This window comes from Equus przewalskii, chromosome 26, assembly GCF_037783145.1.
Source record: "Equus przewalskii isolate Varuska chromosome 26, EquPr2, whole genome shotgun sequence".
In the NCBI taxonomy this organism is placed as follows: Eukaryota; Metazoa; Chordata; class Mammalia; order Perissodactyla; family Equidae; genus Equus; species Equus przewalskii.
The window spans coordinates 2,229,163-2,247,489 of record NC_091856.1 but is presented as its reverse complement, the minus strand read 5'-3'; the positions used below and the strand labels follow the sequence as shown (position 1 = coordinate 2,247,489).

At 47.7% G+C, this 18,327-nt stretch overlaps 1 long non-coding RNA gene across 1 annotated transcript in view; it reads left to right on the top strand.

The window, feature by feature from the left end:
• Window positions 1–16,313, top strand: part of LOC139079645 (uncharacterized) — a 38,887-nt gene extending 22,574 nt beyond the window's left edge. Inside the window, exons 2-5 of the long non-coding RNA XR_011533424.1 lie at window positions 11,303–11,384; window positions 11,473–11,732; window positions 15,394–15,454; window positions 15,721–16,313. This is a non-coding gene — a long non-coding RNA (uncharacterized lncRNA). The remainder of the gene's footprint in view (window positions 1–11,302; window positions 11,385–11,472; window positions 11,733–15,393; window positions 15,455–15,720) is intronic.
• The last annotated feature ends 2,014 nt before the right edge of the window (window positions 16,314–18,327 follow it).

The window sequence follows — 18,327 nt, the reverse complement described above, 5'->3', positions numbered from 1 at the left end:
CAGGCATGAGGAGTCATCCCCCAGCCCTCTCTCCCTGTTCTACCACTGCATATGTCGTTAGAAACCAAAAAGAGAGAGAGCGTATCCTTCCCGGCTACAAGGCCCCGATGTGTCCTTCTGGTTGGGGAGATGCAGGAGGGGAGGCTCCGTGTAGGGTGATTGAGATATTCAGGTGGGCGTGGATATTAGATTTCTGCAAAAAAGAAGGGCTAAGAGGATGGTGTGAGGAAACTCCCATTTTAAAAGTATGAAGGCAAAATCACTGGCCCACGAGATTTTGGCTTTGATTTACCTACCTCAAGGCATTTTGAAGAATCCTCTCAACCAATGAGGAAAAGCCCAGGGGAGGAAAGGGTTTATCCAAAGCCACACAACAAATTAGAGGTTGAGCCAAGAGTGGATCCAAGGCTTTTAACTGCTAACCAGGGGCTGTCTTCTTTGAGTTGAAAGGAACAGCACCAGTTGCTCAGCCAATATCAGTTCCAGAGGCTGATGTGACATTTCCAGTCCTCACCCCCGTACCCTTACACACACACCCTGCCAGGCTCCCTCAAGATTCTCATCTCCCAATATGCAGATCTTGGATTCCAAGAGCCTTAGAGGCCTCTAGCTCAGACCCTTCAATCTACTCCTGGAGACAGTGAGGCCAGAGAGAGGATGAGGCATTTTTCATAGTCACACAGTGAATAGTTCACATGATTGATCAACAAACGTTTATCAAGCACCTATAATCTATGCGGAGCACTGGGAATGCTGTGCAAAACCAGGCTGCCCTCATGGAGTCTTCAGTCTAGAGGAGGAGGACAGGCAACAAACAATTAAGCAAGTTCACTAATCAACTAGAGATTATGTTGTGTGCTATGAATGAAGCCATGAGTGTAGTTGAGAATAGCTGGGGTGAGAGGAGACTATTCTAGATAAGGTCATAAAGGGAGGTCTCTCTGGGAGATAACATTGAAGCAGAGATCTGAAGGATGAGAAGGAGCTAGGCATGTGAAAAGCCAGGCAGAAAAGCATTGCAGGCAGAAGAGATAGCATGAACTAAGGTCCTGAGGCAACAAGCATACCTAAGCATTTATCTAACACTTACTATGTGCCTGCAACCATTCTAAGCACATTACATATGTGACCCCATTTATTCTTCGTGACAACCCTATGATGCAGGTGTTATCATTATCTCCATTTTACAGATGGGGAGATGAAGCATGCAGAAGGGAAATAATTTTCCCAAGGCTGAATGGCTAGTGAGTGGTAGAGCTGGGATTCAAACCCAGCAATATGGCTCGAGTCCACATGCCTAACCGTTTTGCTAGACTGACAAAGGTGGGGCTGGAACACAAGTCTCCTGACTTCTATTTCAATGCTTATTCCATGGTCATATACACACATTTATGTGTTTACACACACACACACTCTTTCTCTCCCTAAGTTTACCTTACAGGAATCTGTATATAAATAAGGGACATCCCAAGGCACCTTCTTCAACCAAGAGTTGTTAGAATTAGGACGTTGATGGGGAATTGGTGTTGACATGCACCCCAAAGGCCTGACTGTCATCCAAATCTGAGAGTCGGACTTCAGGTCTCATGTGGCAATTTCCTGGGGTTGCCCCTCAGTGCAAGCAGCTCAAGGGAAACTGGTTGAGATGGTGGCAAGGAGTGGAGTGAAGGCACACTGCAGGCCTATTTGGAGCTTGAGCTGAGGCCCAGGCCTGCGATAGACCCAGCTCAGAAGAGCCCACGTGAGCCTCTGCTCACTGAGCGATTATGTCTCCCTCCAGAGCCGGGATGCTGCAGACCTAGAGTGTCTAGGCATCACCCAGGAAGGTGCCATTTTATAACAGCAGAGATAGGGCACGCAATCATGATGGGGAAGGTGCCAGAATATGTGGCCAGGGATGATATGTGGTCAGAGTCCAGGCTGTGCCGAAGAGGCAGGTCATGGGCCATGGTAGCCATGGAAACTAGCTAGAAAAGCCCAGGCCTCCACCAGGAGGGATATGACCTAATATTGCCAAGTTGTCCAGAACTCGGGGTTAGTTGAGATCCATACTGCCTCCTACTTGCCCTTGGCTTCTTCATTCATTCATTTGTGCATTTAATTATCGATTAATTGTTTCATTTGGTCATATATTCATTCAACAAATGTTACTCTGTGTCTTCCATATGGCAGTTCCTATGCTAGGAAGTGGGGCTACAAAGACAAGTAAAAAGTGGTTCCTACCCTAGAGGAGCTCACAGTCTAGTGAGGTTGGAGAGGACACAATTCCAAGAAGGCTCCCTGAGGGAGGTGACACTGAGCAGAATTTTCCTGGAAGGATTAGAGAAGAAGGGCAGTTCGGGCAAAGAGAATAGCAAGTGGAAAGCTACACTGACATGTCGGGGCTTGGCTCAGTTGAGTAAACGTAAAGCCTTTGGTATGGTAGGTGTGTCACAGAGAGGTCCATGGGGAGAGATGCAACTGACAGCTGAGCAGGGACCAGATCACAAAGGGCCTTAAATCTCATGCTAAGGAGTTTGCACCTTATGCTAAAGGACCAGAGAGCCGTTGAAGAGTTTGGATCAGCATTTTACGTTTCATCATTTTAAGCCCATATCACCAGCTATGTCCTGTTCACAGCACTGAGGAATAAGTATTCTGACTTCTCTCTTTTCACATGTTCTGCTTTCTTTCTGATGCCTCTAATTGGCTGAACCCAAATGGAAGTCAGAGGGCAAGATGTTCTGGTTGATGGAGTCTACAGAGGTCAGCCTGCCAGGGCACCAAACAGAGGGAGGAAGTGTAGAGAGTGGGTCAAGAAGAGCATCTGTTTCTCCTGAAAACATTCAGCACCTTCCTCAAAATGTTAAGAATCAGAGGAATAGAGAAGAGAGAGTTGAATCCTAAATGCAAAGCCTTCGTGGAGGAGGAGCATTTGAACTGGGCCTTGAAGACCTTTGACCAGGATAGAGAGGAAAGGGGCCTTCTGGGAAAAGGGAAGAGCATGAGTAAAAGCTCAGGGCACGGTGGAGGAGCTCTCCGTCCAGTTTGGCCAAAGTGGATGACAATGCACAAGAGAAGCGGGGGACATATGTGTCCTGGAGAGTGGCATGCAGAAGAAAAGTAGACTAGGAAAAAAGGTAGACAGGACTAGATTAGACGAAAGCAGACTCTGGAGCCAGACTGTCTGCTTCGAATCCCAGCTTGGCAATTTACAATCTGTGTGACCTTGAGCGTGTTACTTACCCTCTCTGCTTCAGTTTCCTCCTTTGTAAAATGAAGCTGATACTTCTATGTACATACTAGTATACACCTTTTAGAGTTGTTATGAAGATCAAATGAATTAAAATACAGGAAGTGCTTATAACAGAGCCTGGCACATAGTGAATGTTTCATATATACGTGTGTGTGTGTATGTGTTGTGTGTGTGTGTGCGTTAGGTGCTGCTGCTGATGATATTATGAGGGCTACCTGACTTCAGCCCCTGGGTTTGGGTGCAGCTCCTACAATCTGACCCAAGATCTCAGAATGTTCCTAATGCAACCTGTGCAACACAGATTCCTCCTCCCCAGCATCACCTGGCATGCTCATACACCCATGAAACCTGAATATGGAGGGGGTGTCTATAAAGGGTGTGGAGCAAAGCCATCCAGAAAAATGAATTACCCCACCTTTGTTAAAAGGCAACCATAAGGTAATTCATGAGAAATGGAGAGAACGCAGTCCTAGGGATCGTGAGACCCCGGTTTCAACTTGAGCTCTGCCACTAATTCAGCAGGTGACCTTGGGCACGTCCCTTCTACTCTCCGGACTTCAGTTTGACCCTCTGCAAAATGACAGGGAGGGATTATGATGATGTTAGGGGCTCTCTTCCAGCTCTATCATTCTGTGATTCTAAATCCCTTTATAACAAACTCTAGGAGAGGAGCTTTGCTCTTGCAAATGGAGTGTAAAGTTAATCCTGCCTGTGCTGAGGCTAACTAATGTGCGTGTGTGGTTTATCCTACTTCATTAAACCCTGACTCCCCACAGAGCAATGCATAAGGCAGCCCAGGCAGGTAATACTGAAGTGTTGCTGAACTGGTCTCCTAAAGGAAAACGACTTCCCCTCGCTCTTTCTCATGTTTATCAACACAGAGCCTATAACCGCCATTTTCCATGCTGTCACTTTGCCGCATGTGTACATTCAGACCCAATCACACGTATGGCACGTTTGGTCCATTTATATGGGTACACCCCACCCCACCACCACCAGCTGCAGGCAACATCATCATTTTACATACGGAGGAACTAGAGCTCAGACAGGTCAGAGGATGGCTGGGGGAGGCCCAGGGCTTGGTGTATGATGTGGGAAGTGAGGGCCATGCTGCTGTTGACCTGCTCGCTAAGGGGTGGGAAAAAAGAAAAGGTAACTGGGGAGCTCTGAGGCAATGTCCCCAAATGAAAAGTTTCCTCGAGGATCCTTACCTTTTGTAAAAATTCTTGCAGATTCCCAAGTCACTTTTTCTTAAGACTGAAAAAGTCTTTTCCTAAGACAATCTAGATTGTCTCTGGAGGACAAAATTGAAGCAACTGTCTGGACTCCCTCAATTTTTCTTCTTTGTTGTGAAGTATAGTACAGACACTGAAAAATGCATAAAGCACATGTGGATAGTTTAATGAGTAATTAGAAGTGAATACTGGTAACCCTCACTCCAATCAGGAAATAGAGTATAATGTTGACTGAAAAAAACAAGACACAAAGAATAGATCCAGTACGATCCCATTCATATGGAGCTAGAAAACTGACGGACTCAATGTTTGGGTGGTGCCCAAGCTCTTTGCTGGCTCCTGTGCAGTGTGTAGACTGGGCAAGCCTTCTTCCCCCTCCACCTCACTGAGCTCAGAACCCACTGAGGACCAAGACACAGAGGCACTGAATGTTAGAGCTGGAGGCCACCTCGTGTGACTTTCATTCGCTTGCTCATTCATTCATTCCTCGGACGCTTTGGGGGTCTTACTGTGCAGGGACCGCTGGGCTGGGAATGGGGGGAGGGGATAGCATGGAGGTATCTTGCATGGATCCTGCCCTGAAGGAGCAAGAAAGGCTGGCATGAGTTGAGTCCAGAATGAGGGGAAGCAGTGAGGGTCCTGGAAGTGCCTAGCCGTCAGCAAGGACACACACACTCTCATGCTCCTCTGAGAAAGAACAGATGGAGGAGGACCCGCCATGAGGGAGGGGCCAAGAGAGACTCCCTTGGCTGCAGAAAGAATGAATGGGCTGCTGCAGACGACTGCAACCGGACATCAAGCCAACCTCCCTTCTTGAAAGTTAATTAGAAGGCAGTCTGTGTGCCAACGGATGAATGCCAAAGGGGTCAGAAATTAGGCTCCAGAGTATCAGAGAGGAAGGGTCCAGTGGCCTTGTTTTGTGAATGAAGAGACTGAGGTCCAGAGACAAGTGACATTTCCAATGTCATCTGGATAGCTTGAGGGGGACCCAGGAGCAGAATCCAGCTTGCTGCTTCTCTAAACAGTTCTCTTCCTCCACCCAGATGAGAGCAACGTATTTTCCAAGGTGGGTTTTTAGAAGCATGGGTTGTTATGGTCATGAAATCATGAAGAAAGAGAACAAAAGAGCCGGGACGGATCTGACTAGTAGTCTTTCTGGTCCCGTGGGTCCCAAACCAGGCTGGTCATCAAGTCACCTGTGGAACTTGTTTTTAAAAATACAGATTCTGGGCCCCAGCCCCCAGGGATTGGAGTTTAGTAGGACTGGGATTTAGTGGCATAGCTTGGCCATCTGTGTTTTTTTCAAAGCCCCCTAGTTTATTCTGGTGGGACGTTCATAGGCCTAGACAACTCTCTCCAGTTGACAGAGGAAGAAACTGAGGCTGAGATTAGGGGAGGCAGAATGACTGCGCAAGGTCACTTCCCATTTCACCATAAACTCTTCAGTTGTCCAGGACAGAACTGAGCCAGGCTGTATATCTAAAAGCCTTGACCTATTAACAGCATTTTCCCCCAATATTGTTTTTGTGGTTAACACTGAACACTGCTTTTATTTTTTGGAGCAGCTTAAAAGATTCCTAGCCATGCTGCAAGGCACCCAAATTTGTGTAATGTTTACAATGACTTCGTTGTTCATTAAACAAATTTACCCAGACTAACCCAACATGAAAGGAATCATCTTGTTTACAGTGAGATCCTGACAAAAATATGTATGGCAAAGACAGAACACACATAAACCTGGATTGCCGGGTGGGACATGATTTCCTGCCGCATCCAATTTTTCTCATTAGAACTTGTTTTATTTGAACATGACTCAGTACCCCGTGTAAATGTGAGGTTGTTAATCTTATTACTATATGGAAAACAAATTAATTAGTATGCATGCTATTGGAGATGAATTATAAGGTTGGTGTTGGAAAGATTAGGAAAATACACTCATTACTCCAAATGATATCTGACATACACTTCTGACTTCCACTTTAAGGTCAGTTCCAATATATGGGCAAGAAATATAGCTAATAAAAATCAAGCTTCTGTGCTCAGCATCTGAATGTTGGGATTGACCAGATGCTTACATGTCGGTCTTATTTGTTTTAAAACAAAGGTCAGTGTGATGAATAACTGCTGGTCACTCTCTCTCAGCTGAGACTCCCCTGCACAGGCACCTTCTAGGGCTCCAGCTCCCACTCCAAGCCAACCGAGCCGAGAATCATCTTCTCTTTCTTCTCCACGGCCACCACACTTGACAGGCTCCTCCCCGAGTACCTTCTGCCTTCTTGTAGTGGTCACAATGAACACATCTCGTTTTTCTGGGGGAGTGTGTGCTCCTTGAGAGTGGAGACTATATTCCAATTGGAGAATCAAAGATTGATCAGAATACTACACTATAGAAAAAAATACAAAGACTGAGAAAGCTTTTTATGTACCCATGTGGTGCAAGAAGTGTACGCCTCTGGACTACCTCTGGGAGCACCCTGGGAACACTGATTACCAGGTTACCAGGGACGGCCTGGATGGTTGAGGGGCAGAGGTACAAAGAAGCTTTCCCTCAGGTTCTTTTTGTACCTTTTGAATTTGATCCATATGTGTGTACTACTGAGTCAAAAAAATAGAACAAATGTTAAATTTAAAAATAAAATCTAGTAAAAAGGAAATATTTGCTCAAAGAAAAAAAACCCACCAAGACAAAATAAAATAAATAAATAGAAACAAATGTCATTTGGGATATTAAAGACTTTGGGAAGTCCTTTAATAAATAAACCTATTTCATTCCACCTCCGTGTTACCAGGCTTGTTTCACCAGGGAGCTCCAAAAGAAACATAAGGTATCCAGTGTCTACCAAATGGTTTCGACCCTGAAATCCTTTTTTAAAATAATTAATTAATTTTTTTCCCTTTTTCTCCCCAAAGCCCCCCGGTACATAGTTGTACATTCTTAGTTGTGGGTCCTGCTGGTTGTAGCATGTGGGATGCCGCCTCAGCATGGCTTGACGAGCGGTGCCATGTCCACACCCAGGATCCGAACCAGTGAAACCCTGGGCTGCCGCAGCAGAGCATGTGAACTTAACCACCCGGCCACGGGGCCAGCCCTGACCCTGAACTCCTTTTAAAAATATTTTTATTACTACCTCACAAAACACAAGTGGCCCGTGGTCAACCCTGTGGCCGAGTGGTTAAATGTGCATGCTCTGCTTGAGCATCCCAGGGTTTCATGGTTCGGATCCTGGGTGCGAACCTAGCACCACTCATCAAACCATGCTGAGGTGGCATGCCACGTAGAAGAACTAGAAGGACCCACAACTAGAATATACAACTATGTACTGGGGGGCTTTGGGGAGAAGAAGGAAAAATGAAAAAATAAAATCTTAAAAACAAAACAAAACAAAACACAAGTGGCCCACAAACGTGCTGTAGGCACCATCTTAAATCAGAGGATGGACAAGAGAGTGGATACTGACTCTGCTGCCAACTCCACGAATGCACCGGGGCAAGTCCTTTCTCTTCTCTGGGCCTCAGTTTCCCCATCTCTAAAATAAGCCAGCTATATGAGATTATCTCTGATGTTCTTTCCAGCTCAGAAATTCAGAGATTCTCTAGCAAGAGTATATCAAAAGGTGTAGCCCATGCTCAGAGTAGAAAGTAGAGGCAGGAAGGTCTATGATGCTTGTTAAAAGAAGTTACACACAGGGCTGACCCGGTGGCACAGCGGTTAAGTTCGCACGTTCTGCTTCTTGGTGGCCCGGGGTTTGCCGGTTCGGATCCCGGGTGCGGAGACCACTTGGCATGCCATGCTGTGGTAGGCATCCCACATATAAAGCAGAGGAAGATGGGCACGTGTTAGCTCAGGGCCAGGCTTCCTCAGCAAAAAGAGGAGGACTGGCAGTAGTTAGCTCAGGGCTAATCTTCCTCAAAAAGAAAAAAGAAGTTACAAACATACCTGCCGTAGTTGTATTTTCCCAGCTTCTCCAAAAACCCCAGGGATTAAAAGAACAACAGTAACAGAAACCCTGAGAACATTCCAGGAGGTTATAAGGAATCAGCATAGTCATCTTTGTTTCACTACAGCTACTGACCTACTGACGTTGCCAAGGGCTCAGCACGGCCACTGACTCACTGCACGTCCCAGGCAAAGCCTTGAGTTGAGGCTCATTTTCCTCAGCTGTGAACTGGGTGTGATAATTGTCCCGGGCAAAGCCTTGAGTTGAGGCTCAGTTTCCTCAGCTGTGAACTGGGTGTGATAATTGCTTTGCCGCTTTCCTCAGATTCTTGGTAAAGGCATTTAATTTATGATGGCAACAGAAATAAGAGACTAGAGAGCTGATGACAGGTGAGTCAAAACGTTTATTTAATGAGCACAAATGTTGCTTATCAAGTTCTCTCTCATTTGTCAGTAGATTTCCCTTGGTTGGGGCAAAGCGTGGTAGGAAAGTATCATACTCATCCATTACTGGAAGCAAAAGAAATTTATGAAAGCCTTTTGCAGAGTGATTTGCCAATATATATCAAGAGCCATGAAAGAATTCAGGCCCTCTGACCCAGCAAATCTAGATCTGGAGATTTGGGAAACAACAAAAAAGGGGAGAAAGTAGGAAGTAGGAAGACATGCACTTTGGGATTCCCTGTGATAGGGAAAAGTTGAGTCCTTGGAAATAGACAATATTAGGGAATGATATAGCCACTTGAAAGGGTATTAAGCAGCCATTAAAATAATTATTAGACCATTTATTTTTAAATGATAATTATGAAGACCCTGTGGCATTATAATGATAAATTGTTAAGTGAGAAAGCTGGCTGCAAGGCTGTAACTACACTAATAAATTACCTATGTAAATTTTGCAGCATGTAAGGAAGGACAGAAGAGGAACGCTGAACAGTTCATTTGTTAGGATGGCAGGATTATGGATAATTTTCTTTCCTTTTAATTTCCTTTATTGTTATAACATTGTGAACTAAATAAAAATCTGGAAAAAGTACAATGAAAGCAACAGATAGGTACGTTTTGTTGTATCCTTCGTAAATCCTTTCACTGAAGAAAGGGATTAAATGTGGCTTACCATAGCAAATCATAAAAGAAGACCCACATATTGCCTTTCCTCTAGACCTCCCACCCTTCTGAGAATAAATTAAAATATAAACACCAGAGCTGATTTTTTAAAATCCAGGATTATCTCATTATTCTATTTAAAACATATAAAAAAAGAAAGTGCACTCTTTTTTCTTTTGAATTAAAAGTTTCCTCAGCCAGCTTCACGTCTGTCCTTCCACCCTGGGGGGGCATGGGTCCCTAGTCCTACTTTAAGCATTTCTCCACCTGTGGGCCCTTCGCTCGGATGTACAGACAGTGATGGAGAAGGTCCAGTCAAATTGAAGGGACCCCAACTGCTTCAGCTTTGTGAAACGAGAACGCTGATTTCTGCCCAGGCTGCCACCTGGGTCTGTTGTCAGGCTCCCCTGAGCTATTGTGGAGAAAGACACGAAAGCGCTTTGTGAATCCTCCAGAACTGCGTGCAGCTCGATCTTTTTTTGAGGAGTTGGCATAACAGAGGCCGCACAGGGGAAGAATCTGGGTGACAGTGAGGGTGCAGGCCTGGGTTTTAGGTTTTAGCAGTATAGTGTTAGCAGTTAAGAAATTTGGCTGTGAAATCGGATCTGGTTTTCATATTCCAGCTCTGCCACCTCATAACCGTGTGTTCCTGGGCATGTCTCAGTGTCTCTGAGCCTCAGAGTTGAGACTTCACTCAACTCCTGGTGACGATGATGTAAAACACAGTGCCCAATAAATAGGGAGCACTCAAGAGCTGTCAGTTACTCTCATTAGTCCTGCCCCTCCCACCAACTCACTGCGGAAACTTCCGTGACTCTGTTTCCTTCTCTGGGCCTTAGTGTCTCCACCTGTCAAATGGGGCAAGGGGCAGGAGTCAATGGCGTTCCAGGGCTGTGTTAGGGACAATGGTTTCACAGTGGTGGCTGTAGTAATGTTCTTTAAGATAGATTTATATGGGAATTTGTAGCCCATGGGGAAGGGGTTCCAGAAATTTCCTGCAGACTGGACTCTCAGCCCCATAATTCTGCTCCGGCTTTACTCTTGAATGTGCTTCACCCAGCTGACATCCCAAGACCACCCCTTGCAGCTGGGATTACTTGCCCAATGACATAGGGGAGATGCTGAAACTCCTCTTGCACTGTCTGAGCAGATATTTCACAGGAACCTTCACTGTGCCACCTTGTTTGTTCCTTCCTGAGGGAATAATGACCCTCAAATGGCAGAACTAGGACCAGTGGAGAAAAGCAACATGGACGCCAACGTGTGCTCAGTGAGGGAAAGGACTGCCTGGCAGCCATTCCATAATACCAATTCCAAAAGGGGCTAGTGATCTCACTGTCCCTGGAGGTATTCAAGCTCAGGCTGAGTGACTTTTTCCTGGGATGCTGTAAAGAGGCTGCCTTGATACAGCTTATACAATTTAATGAGGCTCACTGTCCCAAATCCCTGTGCTATCAATGAACTATTTACTGATTTATTATTACTTAATTAGCAATACCTTAATTGATAAGCTACTGGTTGTACCATCTTAGAGGCTCTGATCTATTCTAGTTTTTCTCTGAAGAGAATGCCCACTGGAAGACTCCTGGGGTTAGGGGTTGGTGGAGAATCAGACAGAACTCATGACTTATGAACTCATCTTTCTGAGCCTTCTTTCCCACCGAGTGAAATTCTCTCTACAATGTATAGGGTGTGTGTGTGGGGGGGGGGGTGTATGTGTGTGTACAGTAGAGTCCACCTCATTAACGCACTATTGACTGCAATCATGTCCTTTCATTTTCCCTCCAGGACCTGAGGTTTTCTCCCTCCTTCAGTCTTGCCCAGCTGTGTTTTCCTGGCGACTCCAGGTCCGACGTTGTCTTTTCAGAAGGTTAGCAGCAGTATTGTGACAGCCGTTAACCTGCGGCTCTCAGATGTGCTTGAGTTGAATTTTTTGTTCTTTGCTTTCTCTCTTTCAGTGCTGACAAAGAATACTTTAAAAAGAACCAGACAATTTTTCAACACATGAGTACTGTCGGCTTCTTCCTATACAAACCTTCACTCATAGCAACTGTCAAACGTGGGGCCATTGGCTCCTCTATCAAAGGAGAAATACATTTAGTCAACTAAAAAAGATTTTCTTTAGACAGCATTGGGGAATCTAAGCCCATCCTAACAATGCTTCACGAAGCAAGTGTTCAGCTGCTATATCATCTGGTCTTCATAACAGCCCAGAGAGGTGAGTCGGGTGGGTGGCAATTAATATCCCCATTACATAGGTTAGCACATTGCGGGCGGGGAGGTAGAGTCATACTGCTCGCATGTAGGGAAGCAGGAGCTAGAGTCACGGGCTGCAGAGGAACAGCCCAGAGAGGCTCTCCCTCGCCACATTTATTCACTCATCAGACTCTCAAACCACCAGCTTATGTGCAAGTCCTACGCTGTTCTGCGGTTGCAGAGATGGATCGCTGTCCCTGCTCTCATCAGAGAAAGGCAAGAGGACAAATTGCTACAAGAGTGTGACAAAAGCAGAGCAGAGGTGTGGGACCCAGAGGGAGCCCGATATGCTCACTCTTGGAGTGACCGTAGGCATAATGCAGACACAAAAGCTGGTGGCAGTGACCTCTGCTCAGCCAGAGGGCTCAAGAAAGAGGCCTTGCATAGCTCAGAAGGAAGTTCCACTGTTCCCCTGGGTGCCACCTGGGAGAGGTGGCTGAGTGGGCCAGACCGTAAGATTGCTCTAACACAGTTCTTACTCTATCTCCCTGGGACTCAGCTGGGCCCAGGATCATCACCAGGGGACACTCTATCCTCCTGCTCTGCCAGTTCCTAAACAGGCCAAGGATTTTCTACCTCTAAGCCATTGATCATACTGAACCCTTGGCCTGTAGCTCCCTTCTCCCCTCCTTTTCCAACTCCGTCTTCCAAGCTTAGATCAAATACCACTTCCTTCAAGAAATCTGCATGAATTTCAGGGCTCCTCCTTCACTTCCCTAACTGTTTCTAATTACGAGCCCCATCAGGTTCTGCGCTACACTCTAGGCTTCTTTCTCTGACCTGACCACAAGCAAGTGGAGGGCAGGACAGTCAGCTCCCTTCATGACTACACACGGGGCCCTCTTTGCTGAACGGAGCTGAATTAAAGTGGGAGCAGGAGAAAGAGGGTTCTTTGGTCCTTTTGGGGCACACTGGGAATGGTTTAATAAGAGGGTTGATGATACTTTTGAGATTAAGGTGCTGCCAGCCTGACAAGCCGCAAGCTCTCAGTGTTCGACAGCTGTAGACCTGGTGAGGGGGCGGGAGTGAGTGAGTCACAGCAGTTTGGTCCTTGCCCTGGAAAAGCTTTGGAGCTAGTGTTTCCCATACCTGACTCACCCGGGGAAATTAGCCATTTGTCCCATACACTAAGTGAGGCTTTCCAGACTTGGGGCCCAGGGATCCGCATTTGGCTCCTCTCACACTGAAGTTTAGCAGCTACTGCTGTAAAGGAACAGAATGACTGACTGCGGGAAGAGCTGAGATCCCGAAGGTGGAGCCCTGCCCACGGAACTGATGGACGAGGAGGAGTGGGGAGAAGTGGACACGAATACTCTACCACCAACGCAGAGGGCAACAGGAATTGGGGAGCTCAGGGCCGTGCGGCCTGAGCAGTGAGTGGCGGCACTGGCGGTAGCTCTGTGACGGCCTCCCACAGCCCGGGAGGATTTACTAAGGTGCATGAGGAGCATTCCAGGATGAAGGGATGTTGGTTTCTTTTTTTTCCCAACCTGAGGTTTTTGATGGACTTTGCAAACTTCCCAGGAAAGAAAGTGGAAAACTGATTAGAAAAAGGAAAAAGGAATTAAGGAATTGGGAAAAAGGAATTAAGCTTTCCTGTGTTTCTCTCTGTTGGTCCTAGGGCCTTCCCTTTATCTCTCCCTTTGGCCCTTAGGGTCCATTCACTCCATCTGGTAAGGGGCAAATATGTGCAGCTGCTGCTCTGGCAATCTGAAGGGAGATGTGGCATGGGCTTGCCCACCTTATCGGTCCTCTTTCCTTTGCTCCACTCCCCAAACCACTGTGAATTCCTTCCCTCAGAAGCATATGCTGTTCCTACCACCCCCAAAAGCTCTTGGTCAGCTCTTTCCATAGCATTTTGCTTATTTGTTGATATCCAGTAATCTCGTCTGCAGAATGGGAATATTAATCAAGCTCCTGATGTCCTTATTGCTGTAGCAAAGTCCTGCTAGCCCTTCAACACTCGTCTAGACCTCCAGAGGTCTCCTCTGCCCTGCCCCTTGCCAGAGTCTGCCTTGACCAGCCTGCTGGGTTCTCCAGCAGCCCCCTAGCTTACACCCATCCTCACACTCTTGTGGGCCAAGTAGAGGTCTATCTCTTCTGGACAAGGCCTGGGCTCAAGTGACATTATGCCCTGGCCCCTGACATAGGGCTGTGTGCTCCTTCCCAGGGTGGCTGTGAGGATCAAATGTCTGCTGGATGGAGACACTGAGGGCTTCTCTGTAGACATTCTTGCCCTCCTTCCTGGCATTTGTGACAGTGGAGGGCACTGGGCTGGCCCATTAGGCTGAGGGGGCAAGGAACCCCAGTACTTCAGGCAACAGATTCCCCCTCTGGTTGAGGAGAAAGAGTGGAGGGCTATTCACTTGGAGTCTGCGGCCCTTCTGGACAGGGCAGCACGCTGCTCCCCCTGGAACCAGCTTCCGCCTGGGTGGCCAGAAGGGCTTTAGGAACAGAGCTTTCTTCTGGGTCTCTGAAGCTGCCCTGGCTGGCCTGGCGCAACCAGGGCTCCCGGCCTGCACTGAGGGCCTCAGAGGAAATGGAGGAACCCAGCGCTCACTAAATGGGCTTTGATGAAAGGAGCGGGGACAAAACCCAGCGCTGAGCTTAATTTAAAAGAGCGCTTAATCCCTCCCCCAACAAATACAGATCGCCCACAAAGGAGAACAGGAACACCAGTGGCCAGGAAGACCCGAAGCCTTACGAACAAGTGCCTCGGGCTGTGCGGGGCAGCTCCGCTATGATCTGATACAACGACTATTGTCCAGGAGGGCTGTTTCTCCATGTTTTTGTATCCTTTTCTTCGCTACCTAATTTCATGCACCAGAGGTCAAAAGACAAAAGGTCAGGCCTGGTTTAGAGGCAGCGAACTCCCCACAGCACCAGGAACGTGGATCCAGAGGAGCGCCTTGAGGCACCGCGTGCAGGCACCAGCCGGTTTTCATCCCAGCCTAATTCTCTTTTGTCACTTCATGGGGTACAGAGTCTACACGCAAACTGCATGAGAAATGAGACGCCAACTGCTGTACCTAACTAGGAAAAAATTGCCCCCCTTTCAATTCACCAAACTGTTTCCATCTCACACCTTGTTTGTAAGAATTTGTGCCTAACAAGAAGCCCTTCTGTGAGCTCTCAGCCACCTCTGCAGAACCACGCACACACATACAAACACATGCTGTAAATACAAAGCTGAATAGATAGCCCTGAATTCTTTTTTCTGGGAGAATGTATAAAGATCTCTGCCGAAAATTGTTCAACACTTTATCCTAAAAATTGCTTTTATTGACGTTTTAGCAGCATTTTAGTATGAATAATTTAGTATGATTCTTTCAGTATGAATACTTTGTCCTAGACCCCCAATCTTTTCAATGTCCCATTTCGGATTCTTAAGTTATAGTGGATTGTTAGTTTCCTTGTGTGAGAAGTAGATACTTACGAGTTTATGAGGGGAATATAGTGTCATGATTTCTCATTAGAAATATTTTCACGATTTAGGGGGAAACGACTTTCTTATTCTATATTCATGAGCTCTTCTTACCAACTTGGTATGCCAAATTGCTTTCATCTGGCTGAAAATAAATTAGGGGACATCTTTAATTTTTCTTTTTTTGACAATTTTTTAGTCGATTGGCATTCAGTGTCTGAAGGGCTGGCCTCCACCTCCAGTACAAAGCCAAGGAGAAGGTAAGCACTTTGCAAGGTGTCTCTGGTGATGCCAGACGCTCAGGCTGGCTGAAGGGCCCCCCTCAAAGGCCCTTTGGACCCAAGCCCAGCTCCTCTTTTCCATCTTACTCTGGGCTGGGTCCTGGAGGAAGCTACCAGCAAATAGCTGGTCAAGTGGTAAAATTAGGTAATCAGCAGCAAATCTGAAAGATTTCTAGAGCACAGTTTTATTTCAGGCATGTTCTCAAATCCAGACTACATCCTGCAGTCCCCTCTCCTCCCCTTAGGACTTCCGCTCAAAAGAAAAAGTAAGAATGAATCCATGACCTGCCAAGAGACTGAGGAATTCACTTGGCGATTTGCAAGGTCACACTACAGGCTCCAGGGAAAGCGCCCCACTCCTGCCGTGATCCTCTGCCGCAGCTCTGAAGTTATTACAGATAAGTGGAGAATGAAGTCAGCGAGAACATTAAAGGGCCTACTTACAGGCGCGCTTCGCTTCCGTGTAACGTTCTGATCCGCGTCGTCCAAAAACTAAGAATCGTTTCACCTGTGCACCGCTCAAGTCGCTTGTGAAGCAGGCTTCTTTGTGTTCCAATACTTCATGGAATCAAATTATATCACATTAAAATGTTATTAGTTCAAAACATATTAAATAAATGCGGGTCTGGGCTGAAGCATGAATATTTAAAGCTCACATTACACGGAGAAATATCAGAAGAAAAACGGGTGGGGATCCCTAACAGTTCATCGTGTAAACACTCATAGAAATAAAACACCCTAAACTTTCTTTAGCAAAATATGATTTAACTACTTACAAATTATGGTATTGTTAAATTTAAAAGCAATTATAAGAAGAAATAAACTGATTTACACTTGTCTTCAGTATTAAACAATCAGAGCGCCAGTAAATCTTTTCAATGCCCCGTTTCGGATTCTTAGGTAATAGCGGATTGTGGGACGTGTTGGCAAATTCTAAATACACCTGACTGCCTGTTTTCCATATTCATATATTGCGAATGTAACTCCAGGAGACTGAATTTTATCTCAAAATTCTCCGAGAGTTGCCTTCAAGTCGCGTCTGTGCGCACTTGTATACGGCACTCGCTTGACGTCTGCCATGTGGACCTGTGCGCTGGAAACCAGTAGTGGAACTGAATTGAATTACAGAATTTGAGTTGAAATGAACCCATCCAAACGACCCAGGTCTGCACTCTTTGAGGCTTCTCTCAAGAATACTTTTAATTAAAGCAAGAAAAGCAGTAAAGGAAAACAACAGCAGCAATAACCCACCACCAGCACCAGGTTCCCCGAACACAGCCCCACCGTGTTTTCAGCGCTACTCGAGTGTTTCTGAGTGGCGAGCCGCTAGTACGGGGTGCCCCAGAGAGCCAGCAGCCAGACAGCTCGAAGCCCTCTACGCGCGGAGGACCCCACTGGTAGCAGAAATGGGTGCTTTGACCCAAACCATTCCTCATCCCCTTTCCACCGCGGGCGCCGCTTGAAAGCCTGCGGCGACTACTGGCCTGCGTTGCGCACTTTCTGCGCTCTGCGCCCGGGGAGTTGCCAGCGGAGAGGCGCCCGCATCCACCCAAGCGCCGCCCCTAGGCAAGCCCCAAGCTTACACCGCGAGGAATCTGCTCGCGGCGACTCGACGTCCACCGTCAATCCTGACACCATCCAGGCCCGGCAAACGAAGCGGGGCGGGGCTGAGAATTAGGGGCGCCGCCTGCCGAAGGTGCCGTGCCACGTGCGAGCTGCGCGCACCCCGAATCCTGCGAGTCCAGCTGCGGCCTCAGCCGCTCCCAGAACTGGGCCCCCAGCTTTAGGGCGGGGCCTCCTCCTCGCCTCTCGCCTGGACGTCGGCTCCCACCCACCCTCAGTGCGGGCTCCAACCCAGAGCCCCAGGGCCTGAGTCTTCCCCGCTGGCTTCTCCCAGGACTCGCACTGAAGAAGGCCCAGCGGCGGACCGCGGTGGCCCAACCTTTGCTGGATTCCGGGCTCGGGTCCCCGGGGGCACTGGGTCCGAGCCAACCCTCAGTCCCGGCTCCACAAGCCCTGGAGTCCTCGGGTGTTTCCTGGCCGAGTGGAAGAGCCCGACTAAGCAGGCTCCTGGCCTCCGGAGTCGGCCTCCCGCTCCCTAGACCGCAGCGTCGTGGCTGGAGGGATGCTCCCACGCAGCACGCCCAGGCCAACCCCTTCTGCGGCTCCTTTCCTGTCGCTCTCTGTTCTCTGTTTCTGCGTTCTCCCTCTCACAGAATGCCAGAGCGCGCGGGGCCGGAGAAGCCTCCGCACCAGCCCGTTTCCTGGGCCTCTAAACTGCCTTTCCCCATGGTCTTGTCTCTTCCTCTCCATTCTTTCTCTAAAGAGTCTCCCCGCATTTCCTTGCCGGCTTAGCCAGCATGTCTCTCTAAATTTGCCTCTCTTTTTCTCCCTGGTGTAGCATTAAACAAATCCAGATGTATCGAGGTTGGAGAAATTCTGGCAACGTGGTCAGAAAGAATGCCATATTCTGTCCTTGGAACATTTCCGGTCACTACAGTTTGGCTTCCCCTTGAGCTGGTGCCAGCGCTGGTTCCGCCATGCAGGCCGCGGCTACCAACGCGCCGACTCGCTCTCTCCCGCTCTCTAGCTGTGTATGCGTGTGTTCGAGTGTGGATTTATGTGTCTATGGTCGCAAAGCAACGCAAGCTCTTCAAACTGAAAGCTGAGCGTTGTTGGCTTTTCTAGGATCCTAGGGCTGCGGGCAAGTGAGATGGAGGATTTTTCCGGGGTTCAGACGCCGATCTGGTCTAGACTCCGCTCATTCCTACCCCTTGCCGGGTATCTCTAGGGCCGTAGCATCAATTCCGTGTCCTCCGAAGAGGTTCAACACCTGCTCCGTGGCGGGGAGC